The 13,019-nt window shown below is 52.6% G+C and overlaps 1 long non-coding RNA gene across 3 annotated transcripts in view; it reads right to left on the bottom strand.

The window, feature by feature from the left end:
* Window positions 1–11,808: 11,808 nt before the first annotated feature.
* LOC122736092 overlaps window positions 11,809–13,019 on the bottom strand; it is a 26,191-nt gene continuing 24,980 nt past the window's right edge. For all 3 annotated transcript variants that reach the window (XR_006354165.1, XR_006354164.1, XR_006354163.1), the window contains exons 4-5: window positions 12,727–13,003; window positions 11,809–12,300 (exon numbers count right to left, since the gene is read on the bottom strand). This is a non-coding gene — a long non-coding RNA (uncharacterized LOC122736092). The remainder of the gene's footprint in view (window positions 12,301–12,726; window positions 13,004–13,019) is intronic.

Raw genomic sequence — 13,019 nt, 5'->3', positions numbered from 1 at the left:
TGGTTTGAATTCTGGTCTTTTCACTCAAACAGCTGCCTGACCTTGGGCAAGTGCCTTCCTCTCTGTGGGCCTCGGTTTCCTCATTTGTAAAATGAGGGTATGGGGCCACATGGCCTCCAGGGCCCTCTCAGATCTATTCTCCTATGGTCCTGATACCTCTCCTCCCTGCTCAGGTACTCCATGATCTGCCATGGTCATTATGGGACCTTTGTCAGGTGCTTTCTCTGACTCTATTTCCTCCTCCATGGGAGGAACCTACATGAATGCTAAGGGCTCATCCAGCATCCGCTGGCTGATGTATTCAAGGCTGAAGATTTGTCTGGGACCCTTTAATGCCAACTCACCATCTTCTTGCCTAAATGACAAACAAAAACGAGGAGTCTCGCCTTTTGTGCCTGGAGGCCCCTAAGGGAGAGTGGGAGGAGGTGCACTTGGGAAGGAGGAGAGGAGAGCTCTTAGCCCCAGCTGACACTGACCTTGAGCTTCCCTTGAGCCCTCCCCTCCCAGAACCAGCTCTGTCCTTGGTGCTGACAGGGGGCAGTGCCTGCCTGTCTGCAGACTGCTGCCTAAACAGCTCATTAACATGCTAACTGGCTGCACCCTTGCTTCCGGGGCCAAGAGATGCTTAATAATTTACAATTAATGCAATTATTACTTGGTTAATAAATAATTGATCAAGATGTTAAGCAAGAACAGGCATAAAGCTGCCCCCTGCAGCGCCCCAACCTGCCACCAATCTCCAGCTTCCCGAAGGAGAGGGTGGGCCAATGGTTAGAACTACCATTACAAAACTGAACTTGGACGAGCCAGGACACCACAGGATGTCAGGGCAAGAGATAACCTTAGCAGTCAGCTAGTCCAAACCTTCACTGGTTTGGACGTTCTTCATCAGACAGGTAAGGAAACCCCGTGAGGCTCAAAGAGAGGGAAAAACTTGGGGTCATGGGTTCTTGGAGTTGGGCTGGGCCTTAGAAACACAGCACAGGGAACTATCAAGGCTGGGAAAGGCTTTGAGCATGATAGAATGTCAGAGATGAAAGGGGTCTCAGAAGTACACATCATTCAATTACCTCATGAATAGACAATTGATTAAGTACCTACTACTTGCCAAGTCCCATGCTCTAAACCACTAGAGATACAAATCAAAGCAAGTGGATGGCCCGTGCCTTCAAGAAGCTTACCCTCTAATGAGAGCGGCTGGAAAGATGTGGGAGGGTATACATCCAGTGTCATGACTAGAAATGTCCCAGAAAAGTGCAGGGGAGCCATGCATCCGAGCAAGGCAAAGTCGTGCCCTATCAATGCCCCAGAATGGTTCTAAGTCAAGCATTTATTAAGCCCTCAAGAAGGGTTTACTGTCTAATGGAGAGAAAGAGAATGCCAAAAGTAAACCCGAGCGCGGGGGCCTGGTGATGACATACAGAGAGTGGAGCATGGCTGATCGGAGACTTCTTCGAAATGGAAGTCTAAGGAGGAACTCACCAATAGCAGAAGGGGATTGCCGGGGATGGAGGGGGAGGTGGTTGAACTATGGAGGGAAAGAGTAATTGGTTCTAGAAAAGAGGTCAGTACAAAGGGCCCCTGATGTGGTTGTTTGTCCTTTTGAAAGAGAACACAATGACAAAGGGAAATGTCTTGCCTTGTGAGTGAATTGGATTACGTGCAGCAGAGCTTCACTCTCTCCTCCGGAGCATCAAAGTCCGGTGGCAGGACAAGAGTCGGGACGACTGGCAATAGCCAGGGTCTCAGTGGATAACCTTGGTGTCTTCACTGTCTAATCTCTAACGCTCCCACAGAGTCCCCTTCAGCCTCCTTTATGGCCACTGGAACCAAACCGTTTCTCATTCGATCATTCTGCTGGAGGAGTCTTTCACATGCTTGGGTTAGACCCCCACAACACACACAGGCCCGAGACCCCGCGGTTACCCTCGACCTGGCTTTAGACCATCTGCTGACTTTCACCAGGTTGCCGCTGCTGACATGCTGCAGTTTCTTGGAGCTTGGTGAGAGTTGGGTGAGAGGTGGACGGACACCAATGGTGGATGAGCAGCCCTCCCACCAAAAGAGCTCATCCTCCCTGAGCACCCCCTTCGTAAAGCCAGAAGACTTGGTCTGGGTTCTGGTTCTGACACTCAGCCCCAGGACCAGCTCCTTCCCCTTCTCTCTAGTCCAAACCGGACGGTTCCTTGAGTTCCTTTGCGATCTAAATCCTATGGCCCATGAAGAAGCGGTCTCAAGGATGGGAGCTCAGAGTCTTCTCTTCTTCCAAAGCTTCATTGAATCTTCCATTCACCCACTCCTCCAGCTGCAGCCCGCCCTGGGATCTGCCTCCAGCCCCAGCCAGCAGCCCCACCTCTGAACTCAAGCTCCCTTTAGACAGCCCACTTAGCCCATTAACCAGCTGCTGCCAATCCCAGCCCTATTTAAAGTGAGCCCATCACAGGGAAGGCCGATGGTGGAGTGGCTGGCCGTCAATAGCTTCAGCAGCGGCAGGCAATTCATCACCCAGTCAGCCAGCAAGTCCAGCCCCGCTCAGGCCCCAGCCAGCCAAAGTATGTCTGCCTGGCCCAGGAAGGGATCCAGCTCTGCCAACCATGCCAGCTTCCCAGAGTCTTTTGGGAACTTGTCCAAGGGACCACAGGATCCCAGAATCACATATTGTCAGAGCGGGAAGGAAGGGGCTTGGAAGAGAAAGGAATGTCAGGGCTGAGAGAAACTTAGCATTTATTAAGCACCTACTATGTGCCAGGAACCGTGCTGGGCTATGGAGATATAAATAGAAGCAAAAATAAGGACTCTGGACAAATCACTTGACCTCTGTCTGCCTCCATTTCCTCATCTGTAGAATGGGAATCATAATAGCACCTCCCTCCCAGCACGATTGTGAGGATTAAATGAGATGTTTGTAAAGCACTTAACACAGCGCCTGTGGCACATAAGAAAGACCTATTTGTTTCCTTCCCTCCCTCCCTCCTTCCTCCTTCCCTCACTCCCTCCTTCCTCCCTTCCTCACTCACTCCCTCACTCCTTCCTTCCTTCTTTCCTTCCTTCCCTCCCTCCCTAACTTCTTCCTCCCTCCCTCCTTCCTTCTTTCCTTCCTTCCCTCCCTCCTTTCTTCCTCCCTCCTTCCTTCCTTCCTTCCCTCCCTCCCTCCCTCCCTCCTTCCTTCCTTTCTCCTTCCTTCCTTCCTTTCCCTCCCTCCCTCCTTCCTTCCTTCCTTCCTTGGGCAGCTAGATGGCACAGTGGAAAGAGTGCAGGGCCTGGAATCATAAGGACTTAAGTTCAAATCCAGCCTCAGACACTTATCAGCTGGGTGACACTGGGCAAGTCACTTCACCCTGTTTGCCTCAGTTTCCTCATCTGTAAAATGAGCTGGAGAAGAAAATGGCAAACCACTCCAGGATCTTTCCCAAGAAAACCCCACATAGGGTCATGAAGAGTCAAACACGACTGAAACGACTAATGCAGCTCTTCCTTCTTTAGAACATTGAACACAAAAAGTCAGAGATAAGGAAACCTTAGAATATCAGAAGGAAAAAGGGCCCACCTCTCAAGACCAACAAGACATTAGGGTCTGTTGTGCACCCCAGTGGCTTGGGGAGGTGCTGTCTGTCTGGTCAGCCAAGCTCTTCTGACCCAGAGGTTATGGGGCCCCGCCCTGAATCTTCCAGTTTGCCCCTGGGTTCCAGAGACAGGATGTTAAGCAGCCAAGGTAATGGTGATCCTAGGGGTGGATCACCACCAAGATGGCTGTTCGATCAGACAGCTTCCTGATTGGCTAAGAGGGATCCAGGGTTTGGAAAACAGACCAATAAGGTAGCCTGAGAGGGCTCAGCTGCACCAATCCCAAATCTGAACAGGAATTTGGAGAAGGGGATCCAGGGTGGAAGCTGCCCCTTGAGGTGACTGGAATCTCAGGGGAAGGCCCCAGACCACAGAGAATCATGGGCCAGCCTGGGCCTGGAGATCATCATTAAGGTTCCCACTAGAAAGCTCCTGGTGGCTTGCTTGTCCAGAGCTCATCTTTGATGCCCAGGATCCCGGAATCTCAGAGCTGGGAGGGACTTCTGAGGTATCTCCCAATGAGATGCCCTCCAGAATCATTGGATTAGTACTAGAAGGGTCTCCCAGGCCACTTGGTCCAATCTCCTCTTACAGAAGAGGAGACTGAAACCCAGGGAGTAGAAAGGACTTACCTAAGGTCACACAGAATCAGGATTTGAACCCAGGACTCCAAGGCTAGTGTCCATCCCGCTACGCCTTGCTGACTCACAACAATCTATCCAAGGTGAGCAGAACCAGGAGAACATTGTACACAGCATCAACAACATTGGGTATTGAGAAATTGATTGTGTAGAGTGGGGTGAAGCCAAGATGGCAGAGGAAAGACATTAAACAGAGGGCTCCTGATACAATCACCCCAAAAATAGCAATCAAAGAACCCTTGGGACAGAAAGACTCACAAAAATTCAGGCTGAGAGTTTTCTACAGCTATAGATAGATTTCAGGGGGCCTAATCCTGCAATCGGGCCGACACACCAGACACCCGCCAGAGGGATTTGCCTCAGTGCTTCTGAATCGTCTGTAGCACCAGTGTCGAGATCAGGCTGAATGGCTGGGGGTGGGGGGGTAAGTGCAGGGGTACCACTGGACTGGGGGGAAGGATTCAACTGTCCCACCCCAGCGGGCAACCAGGAAGAAATCCTGAACGGCTGAACAATGTTGGGTGTTGATCAACTGTGATAGACTTGACTCTTCTCAGCAATGCAATGGTCCAAGATACTTCCAAAGGACTCATGATAGAAAATGCTCTCCAAATCCAGAAAAAAAAAAAATAAAGAACTGTGGAATCTTGATGCAGATTGAACCATACTATTTCTATTGTTTTTGTTGTGGTTTTTCTTTTTTGAGGTTTTTCCTTTTTTGCTCTGATTCTTCTTTCACGGCATGACTAATGCAGAAATATGTTTAATGGGATTGTACATATATAACCTATATCAGATTACTTGCTGTCTTGGGGAGGGGGAGAGAGAGGGGGAGGGAGTGAGAAAAAATTGAAACTAGAAATCTTATAAAAACAAATGTTGAAAACTATCTCTACATGTATCTGGAAAATAATAAAATACTTTTATGGAAAAAAATTATCCAAGGAATGAGCATCCAGCCTCCAGCTGAAGGTGGACGTCCACAGGGACTTAGAAAGAGCATTGGTTATTGGAGTTGCCGAACCTGGATAAGGAATTCTGAGCAAGCCCCTTCCCCTCTCTGGGCCTCAGGACCCTCATCTGAAAAGGAAGGTGTTTGGCACTTGGTGGCTTATACGATCCCTTCCAGTTATAAATCGATGATCCTATGATTTTGTTTTTTTTGTTTGTTTTTTGGGTTTTTTTAGTGAGGCAATTGGGGTTAAGTGACTTGCCCAGGGTCACACAGCTAGTAAGTGTTAAGTGTCTGAGGCTGGATTTGAACTCAGGTACTCCCGACTCCAAGGCCAGTGCTCTATCCACTGCGCCACCTAGCTGCCCCGATCCTATGATTTTACTGGAAAATTGTTTCTTACATCAAACTGCAATCCGCACCCTTCATTCCCCCGGCCCAGGGTTCCCACTCCAACCCTCCAGGGCCAAGCAAACAAGACTCATCCCTCTTGCACACAACGGCCTTTCAGATACTTGAATCTACTTCTGATGACAATTCTTGTAATGACCTTCCCCTGGTGTATAATTTCTGAATTAGTCTCTCTCTTTTCCCTTGTTAATAACCCCTAGAAATGCACTCCTGTGGTCTGGAGTGGATGGGGAGGGGAAGGGGGGTAGCGGGAGGGAGAAGGGAAAGAGAGAATCAGGTTGTGTCAAGGGGACCTAGTAAAGGAAGGAGTGGAAAAGGAGAGAGGAGAGAGAGGGCCCTGAGCCCAGCAGCCAAGCACCCCTAAGAGCAGGCACGGCACGGGGAGGCTCATCATCCCTTGACTTGGGGTTCAGGAAATGAGAGCATAGGATACAGTGGAAAGTGAGACCCCACAGAGCTGAGAGGGGGGTGCAGGTCACCCTGGGGGGAGAACAATGAGCAGACTGTCTCCCTTTGTCTTTGCCGCTCCGGTACCTGGCAAGGGTTGGCACTGACTCGCCATGGTTGGTAATTGAATGATTGCTTGTGCGTCCTCCCGAGCCTGCCCGGCTCCCCTGAATAGACTGTAAGCTTCTTGAGGACAGGGACCATTTCACGTCTGCCTTGACACCCCCGTGCCCGGCAGAATTCCTGGCATGCAGTAAGCACTTAATAAAGGCTTGTTAAATTAAACTGAGTTTAAGTGAGCTGAACTGATTCCCCGCTTGCCCTGGCTGTAAAGAGCCAGGTCTCCACTTCTCTGAAGGTAGTGAGTTCCCCAACAACGAGGCTGAAGAAAAGGCTGGAAAACCACTCGTTGATACCATAGAGCAAAACTTCTTAAACTGTGGATGGGGGTTGTGTAACTGATTTGGGGATCATGAAAACTTTGGCAGTAAATGTTTGATTGGCATACCCATTTTATATACCTATATACCCAGGGTTGTGTAAAAATTTCTCAGGCAAAAAGGGGTCATGAGTGGGAAAGTTTAAGAAGCCCTGCTGCGTGCCCCCTCCCCTACCTGAGCCTCAGTTTCTTCATCTGTAAATGAAGACTGGAAGCCCCCTATGAGTCTGCGATTCCTGCCCAGCTAAGGACAGCCCCGATGACCTCTGAAGCCCCTCCCCTTGGGGAGTCTCTGATTGCCTGCCCCCTTGAGCCTACCGGGGAAAAGGAGGCAACCTAGGACCCAGCCTCCTTCACTCAGGAAGGGCCCATCCCAACAGCTGGCCTCCCTGAGCTGAAGCCTCTGCCACATCGTCTAGGACAGAGTGCACTGCAGAGACGTGGGCCCCGAGCCTGGTAGCCCCCGGGCCAAGGACACCTGTGCTACACTGAGCTGTGCCGGCCCTGGGGAATCCAGAAATGTCTGGTCTGGAAGAGACACAGAATATGTCATCCCATCCTCTTGTTTTACAGAAGAGGAAACCAAGAGCCATGGAGGGGGAAGCATTTAAGAGCAGGGAAGGTTAGAGCTGAAAGGAAGAACTGGGAAGGGCCTTAGAACAGGGGACGGCAGGACTGGGAGGGGCCTCAGAACAAGGAATGGCAGGGCTGAGAAGGGGCCTTAGAACAGGGGATGGTAGGGCTGAGAGGGGCCCCAGAATAGGGGATGGCAGGACTGAGAAGGGCCTCAGAACAAGGAATGGCAGGGCTGAGAAGAGGCCCCAGAACGGGGGAGGTCAGAGCTGGGAGGGGGGCCTGAGAACAGGGGATGGCAGGGCTGGGAGGGGCCCCAGAACACGGGAGGTCAGGACTGGGAAGGGCCTTTGAGATCACATCTAATCCTCTATTTTATAGATGAAGAAGTGGGGGCTGGGAGAAGGTACTGACTTTCCCAAGGGCAGCAGAGCTAGGCTTCCAGCCCCAGCCTTCAGATTCCCCAGCCCAGAGCTTCACCCTTTAGAAACAGGTGACTTCAGTGCAATTCCCCTGGAAACCATTTAGCACCGACTGCATACAAGGTACCATGGCTGGCACTGAAGACCCAAAGGCAAAAGCGCCACCCCTGCCCCGGGGCGCCTCCCAGCTCGGGGGGGGGGGGGGGGAGGACAAGGATGGAGGGATGCCGGACAGAGGCTCAGGCAGGTGCCTGCAGCCCCAGGGGGAGTGAGGGGGCATCAGAGAAGGCCCTTAGGTGCTGGAGGGCTTGAGGCTTCCTCACTCTGGGGGGGGGGGGGGGGGGGGGCTTCCAGGCATTAGGGACTTAGCTGCATAAGCAAATGTCTAGAGTCAGGAAACCCACAGACAGAAGAGGATGGGTGCAGCCCGGGTTGGCTAGAACAGAGTAGCACAGGATGCTGAGAGATGGTCTCTCCTAGCCCAGTCCTTCATTCTTGCCTTCGAGGAAACTGAGGCCTGGGGGGGGGGGTTGTCCACCCTCACACAGAGCTAGGATACAAACCCAGCACTCTCACAATAGGAGACGGCCCCAGCCTTGAATTCCAGGATTTGGGGCCCATAGAGGGTTGTGGGCCTGCCAAAGGCCACACAGCAAGATAGGCCGGCAGCTGGCTGACCCACCCACCCCCCCCCCCAGCAGGTAGCCGGTGCAATAAGTACATACCAAGCCCGGGCTGGGGGAGTTGTCAGCCAGGCCCACCAGAGCCTGGGGCAGAGCCATCTCCATGTCCGCCCTCCCAGCTTGGTCTGATCCACTTTCCCAGGCAGCAGATGACAGCCCTTATAGGCCTTCCCCTGGGGCAGCTATTCCTGGGGCTGGTGGCTGTCAGGGGCCAGCTCTGACATTCAGCGGCTCCAGCTTCCCTTAATTAGGTCACCTCGAACCCAAGGCCCAGCCGAGGCTTGCAGGTGTGAGACTGGGCTTCCCGCCGGGCACTGCCCTGGAAGACCTCCTCTGCCTGGACCCCCTAGTATCCCTGACAACCACTGGGGGGTGGGCGGTGAGGCGGGGGGGGGGGGGGGAGGGGCAGGGCTCAGTTTGGCCCCAGGGACCCAAGCTCTGCCTCACATTCTCCGACGAAGCAGGGATCCTCTCCTGGATGCCCGAAGCCCTAACGAGGCTTCTCCCCAGCTGTCATCAGCCCCGAGCCCAACTGAGGCAGCCAAGAGGCGCTGAGAGCCAGCCAATGGCACCGATTACCTCTTGTCTTCAGTAATTCAGTGTGAATGGGAGGCTGGACCTCCTCCAGGCTGAGCCAGCTTCCCCCGGGGGTCCTCTGCTGAAGGGAGGGCTGCTCTCCCATCCACAACCAGCTAAGGGATGGAGGGCCTCTCTCCTCTGGGAGCCCCCCTGACCCTCTGCATCTGGATAAGGGAAGGTCCCCTTCTCACCTTAACGACTCTGTCAGAGAAATGGTTGGAAATGAGCAGCCACGGGATGAAAAGGACAATTAGCCATAGTCCCTAGAGTCCCCCAAAGAACCCATCAACTCGGGCCAACGGCCCATCAAGCTCAGGAAAAAAATAAAATCAATCAGTCTGATTGCTGGCTCAAATGGGCTGATTGATCCCATGAAAATGATCGATGCTTCACCACGTGTCAGGACGACGCTCCCCACTGAGCCATCTGGGGCTCCCGGGCAGGCAGGACCACTCTGAGAGTCCAGTGGCCATGGGCTTCCCTGGGGAGAATCACTGGGGCCCTCAGGAAGGTCCGACAAGTGACCACATCATCTCCCTTCTCTTCAGAGTAGCCAGGTGACCCAAGAGGCAGAGAATCAGGAGGACCTGGATTCAAATCCTGCCTCCGAGGCCAACTAGTTCTGTGGCCCTAGGCGAATCACTCAACCTCTCTTGGCCTCAGTCTCCCCCTCTGTGAAATGAGGGGCAGATTAAGTGGCTTTTGAGGCCCCTTCCAGCCCTAGACCCGAGTCGTCTTGTTAATCAGGACATTCATTCAGAAGGCCAGGAGGGCACGTGACTTGCTGAGGGTCCTTCCTGCAGCTAGGAGGTGGCACAGCAGCTGGCCTTGCATCCCAAGCAGGTCTCCCTGCCCCAAGGGTGAGCACACACCATGTGCATCTGGCAGCCGGCAGCTCTCCTCAGTGCTACTCCATTCTCCCTTGTTCCTCTGATAAGTCCACAGAGAAGGAGGCCATGGCTCACTTCCCAGATCCCTTCTTTCTCCAGAGAGACCCCCGCTCTATGTCTGGGAGAGACTGTGGAGGAGAGAGTGGGCATCCCCAATTACTTTCCGAGGCCTCAGGCCCCAAGGGAAGGCAGCTTTTAAGCCCTGGCATCAGTGGCACAGCTTCTTACAAGGCTTCTGCTGGCTCAGAGAGTGGCCCCTTCTGTCAGCCATCCCTCTGCCCAGGGCAGGCACTGGAGGGAAAGAAGGCAGCCCCCCAGTCAAGGCCAGGTGCCCTGACATCCATGACTCACCCTGGACCCCTTTGCAAAGGTGTTGTCTGTCTTTAAGTCCTGTAGGAATTGAGCCGAGTTGGGAGGGCTGGGGAGAGGAGGAATCCCTGGCAGAGGGGACAGACCAAGCAAAAGTTTGGAGGTGGGATCATTGGGAGCTCAGAGCTGCCCTGATGTGCCAGCAGAGCCTAATCTTTTTTTCTGTCTGGCACCTCTGAAGGACTCAGAGTAAAGGAATGAGGGGGACAGCTAGGGGGTGCTATAGTGGATAGAGCACCAGCCCTGGGTTCAGGAGGACCTGAGTTCAAATCCAGCCTCAGATACTTGATACTTATTAGCTGTATGACCCTGGGCAAGTCACTTAACCCTCATTGCCCTGCAAAAGGAAAGGAAAGGAAAGAGAGTAAAGGAATGAGAGATTCAAATCAGCAAACACCCGCTCAGTGCCAGGCGCTGTGCCTACCATGGAGGGCTAAAGACTGCAACAGCAGCCCCTGCCCTCCACAAGCTCACATTCTGCCACCTAAGGCTAGAAAGGCTGAGGGGGCACACAGTGGTAGAAGGCAGAGAGGACTTTGCATCTTCATTCAGTAAGCAGGAGGGAGGGAGAGAGAGGGAGGGAGAGAGAGAGAGAGAGAGAGAGAGAGAGAGAGAGGGGCATGACCAAATCTATAACAAAGACATGGTGTAGGGAGAAGAGGGAAGATGTGGTTAGAGTCTCCACTTCCAGTCAAAGCTTTGTTTCCTACTCCCCAAATAACTTGTAGGTAAGTCATTTCCCCTCTCTCTCTCTCTCTCTCTCTCTCTCTCTCTCTCTGGGTCTCAGTTTCCCCTTCTGTAAAATGAACTGGATGGTCTCTCCCAACTCTAATCCATGATCCATATACTGCCTTACAGATACACAGGCAAAACAAAAATTTTAAAATAAACCACATTTTAAAAATACAATTTGTTATCAGGTCCATGTCACAACATATCACACAATCATTCAAGCGCCAATCTATGACTGTGAAAGGGAGGAAAGATCTGGACGACAGCCTGAGAGGATGATGGGGTCAGATGAGGATGGGGCAAGCCTGGGGAAAGTCCACTGCACGCCTGCAACAGCTGGAGAGAGGAGCACAGGCCTAGTGAATAGGGTGGGCCATGGAGACTGTCTTCAATGTTCACCATCTTGGAAGCCTGGTCAAGTCACATGGGCCCAGGAGCTGTGAAAGGGCTGATCTATGCTGGAAGGCCTCCCATGGAAAGATGAGGGCGTCGTCATCATCCCAAAGGGATCCCTTCCTCGGCACCATCACCAGCCTCCTCCAATGCCTCTCCTTCCAGCCCACCGCTATTGTCCACACTGGCACCTCCCAGCCAGCCTGTCCTGCTCCCACTGGGCCGAGTGGTCCGGATTCCCAGCCATCCCAATACAGTCTGGTCTTCCACCTGCCTTGGGCCTTGCAGTAATGGCTGGGAACTGCCTTCAGCCTCCCAGGGTCCTTCTGCTCAAGCACTGGCCAAACCTGAATAAATGAGGCTGGTGCAAGTCCAGTGATATCCTCTCTCTGTCTGTCTCTGTCTCTGTCTCTGTCTCTGTCTCTGTCTCCCTCTCTCTGTCTCTGTCTCTGTCTCTCTCTGTCTCTCTCTGTCTGTCTCTGTCTCTCTCTGTCTCTCTCTGTCTGTCTCTGTCTCTGTCTCTCTCTGTCTCTCTCTGTCTGTCTCTGTCTCTCTCTGTCCCTCTCTGTCTCTGTCTCTGTCTGTCTCTCTCTCTCTGTCTCTGTCTCTGTCTCTCTCTCTCTCTCTCTCTGTCCCTCTGTCTGTCTCTGTCTCTGTCTCTCTCTGTCTGTCTGTCTCTGTCCCTCTGTCTGTCTCTGTCTCTGTCTCTGTCTCTCTCTCTGTCTCTCTCTCTGTCTCTGTCTCTCTCTCTCTCTGTCCCTCTCTGTCTCTCTCTGTCTCTGTCTCTCTCTGTCTCTCCACCCCACCCCCATCTCCATTTCACAAGAGTCTCAGGAGTCCTATGCACTTTTCCACAGGGAGAGGGCCAGAGCTTTGAGTGATGAGGGAGACAAAGGTGGAGAGAACCATTTGCTCATACCAGGCCCCATAATTCCCAGGCTTGTTTTATTCACTTGGAACTCCCCTCCCACCCAAGGTCACCTTTTTCACCGAGGAGTTCCACCTTGGATGCCGCAGGGACAACAGGCAACCAAGAGGCAGGGAGGGCCGGCCTGTCCTGGATGGCTGAAGAGGTGTAACCCACCTCCCAGTCTAATCAGCTGTTTTTGAGAAGTGAAGACAGTGTTGCCTTTGGAGTCAGAAGCCTGGAGATGGAAGATCCACTCTGCTATTCCATCTGTGTACCTGGACCTCCATTTCCCTATCTGTAAAATAAAGGGATTAGCCTGCACGATCTCCAAGATCCCTCCCACCTCTAAACCCATGATCCTGTGTTAATTAAGCTTCAGAAAGACTAGTGTTTACTTTGGCCAAGTCCTCACCACTCTCTGCCTCAGTTTCCTCATCTGTCAAAGGAGAAAGTCTAGGGCCCCTTCCAGCTTTCATATTTTATGATTTCTACCCTGGGCTTGGTGGCTTGCGAATGGACAGATGGGAAAGGTCTGGTCACTTTGAGAAGGCCAGCTGTAAAATGCTAGGTTCTCCCCTGCCAACCCTAGCTGGGGGGGGGGGAGGGGGACCGATGGTCTTCCCCCAAACATTCTCAGGTTCTGTTTTCTGCTGATCAGCAACCATCTTCTCTGGGGGTGATCACAGCTGGCAATGGCCCACTCACCACCTCCTGAGCCTACCTGCCCCTCCTGGTGTGATGGGGGCTTTTCCTCTTTCACACAAGGGCCCCGAAATGCTCCTTGTTTATTTATGTCCAGTGATCTCAGTGCTATCCATGAGCACATATTCTTCCCAGTTATTCTTAGAGCTGCTAAGACTCCCCAGGAACCAACTCCGCAGAGAGGTCTATTAATAACGTAGTGTCTGCTCAGCAGAGGGGGAGACCTAGAGATTCACTGCAGATTCCAACACCACCAGGAGGGGATTTCTTTAGTGAAGCATCTCAACTTGAAGGGTCTGTGGAGAGCGAGCG

This window comes from Dromiciops gliroides, chromosome 1 (assembly GCF_019393635.1).
Source record: "Dromiciops gliroides isolate mDroGli1 chromosome 1, mDroGli1.pri, whole genome shotgun sequence".
In the NCBI taxonomy this organism is placed as follows: Eukaryota; Metazoa; Chordata; class Mammalia; order Microbiotheria; family Microbiotheriidae; genus Dromiciops; species Dromiciops gliroides.
Note: the sequence above shows the minus strand (reverse complement) of the source record. Positions and strands in the feature narration are given on the sequence as shown.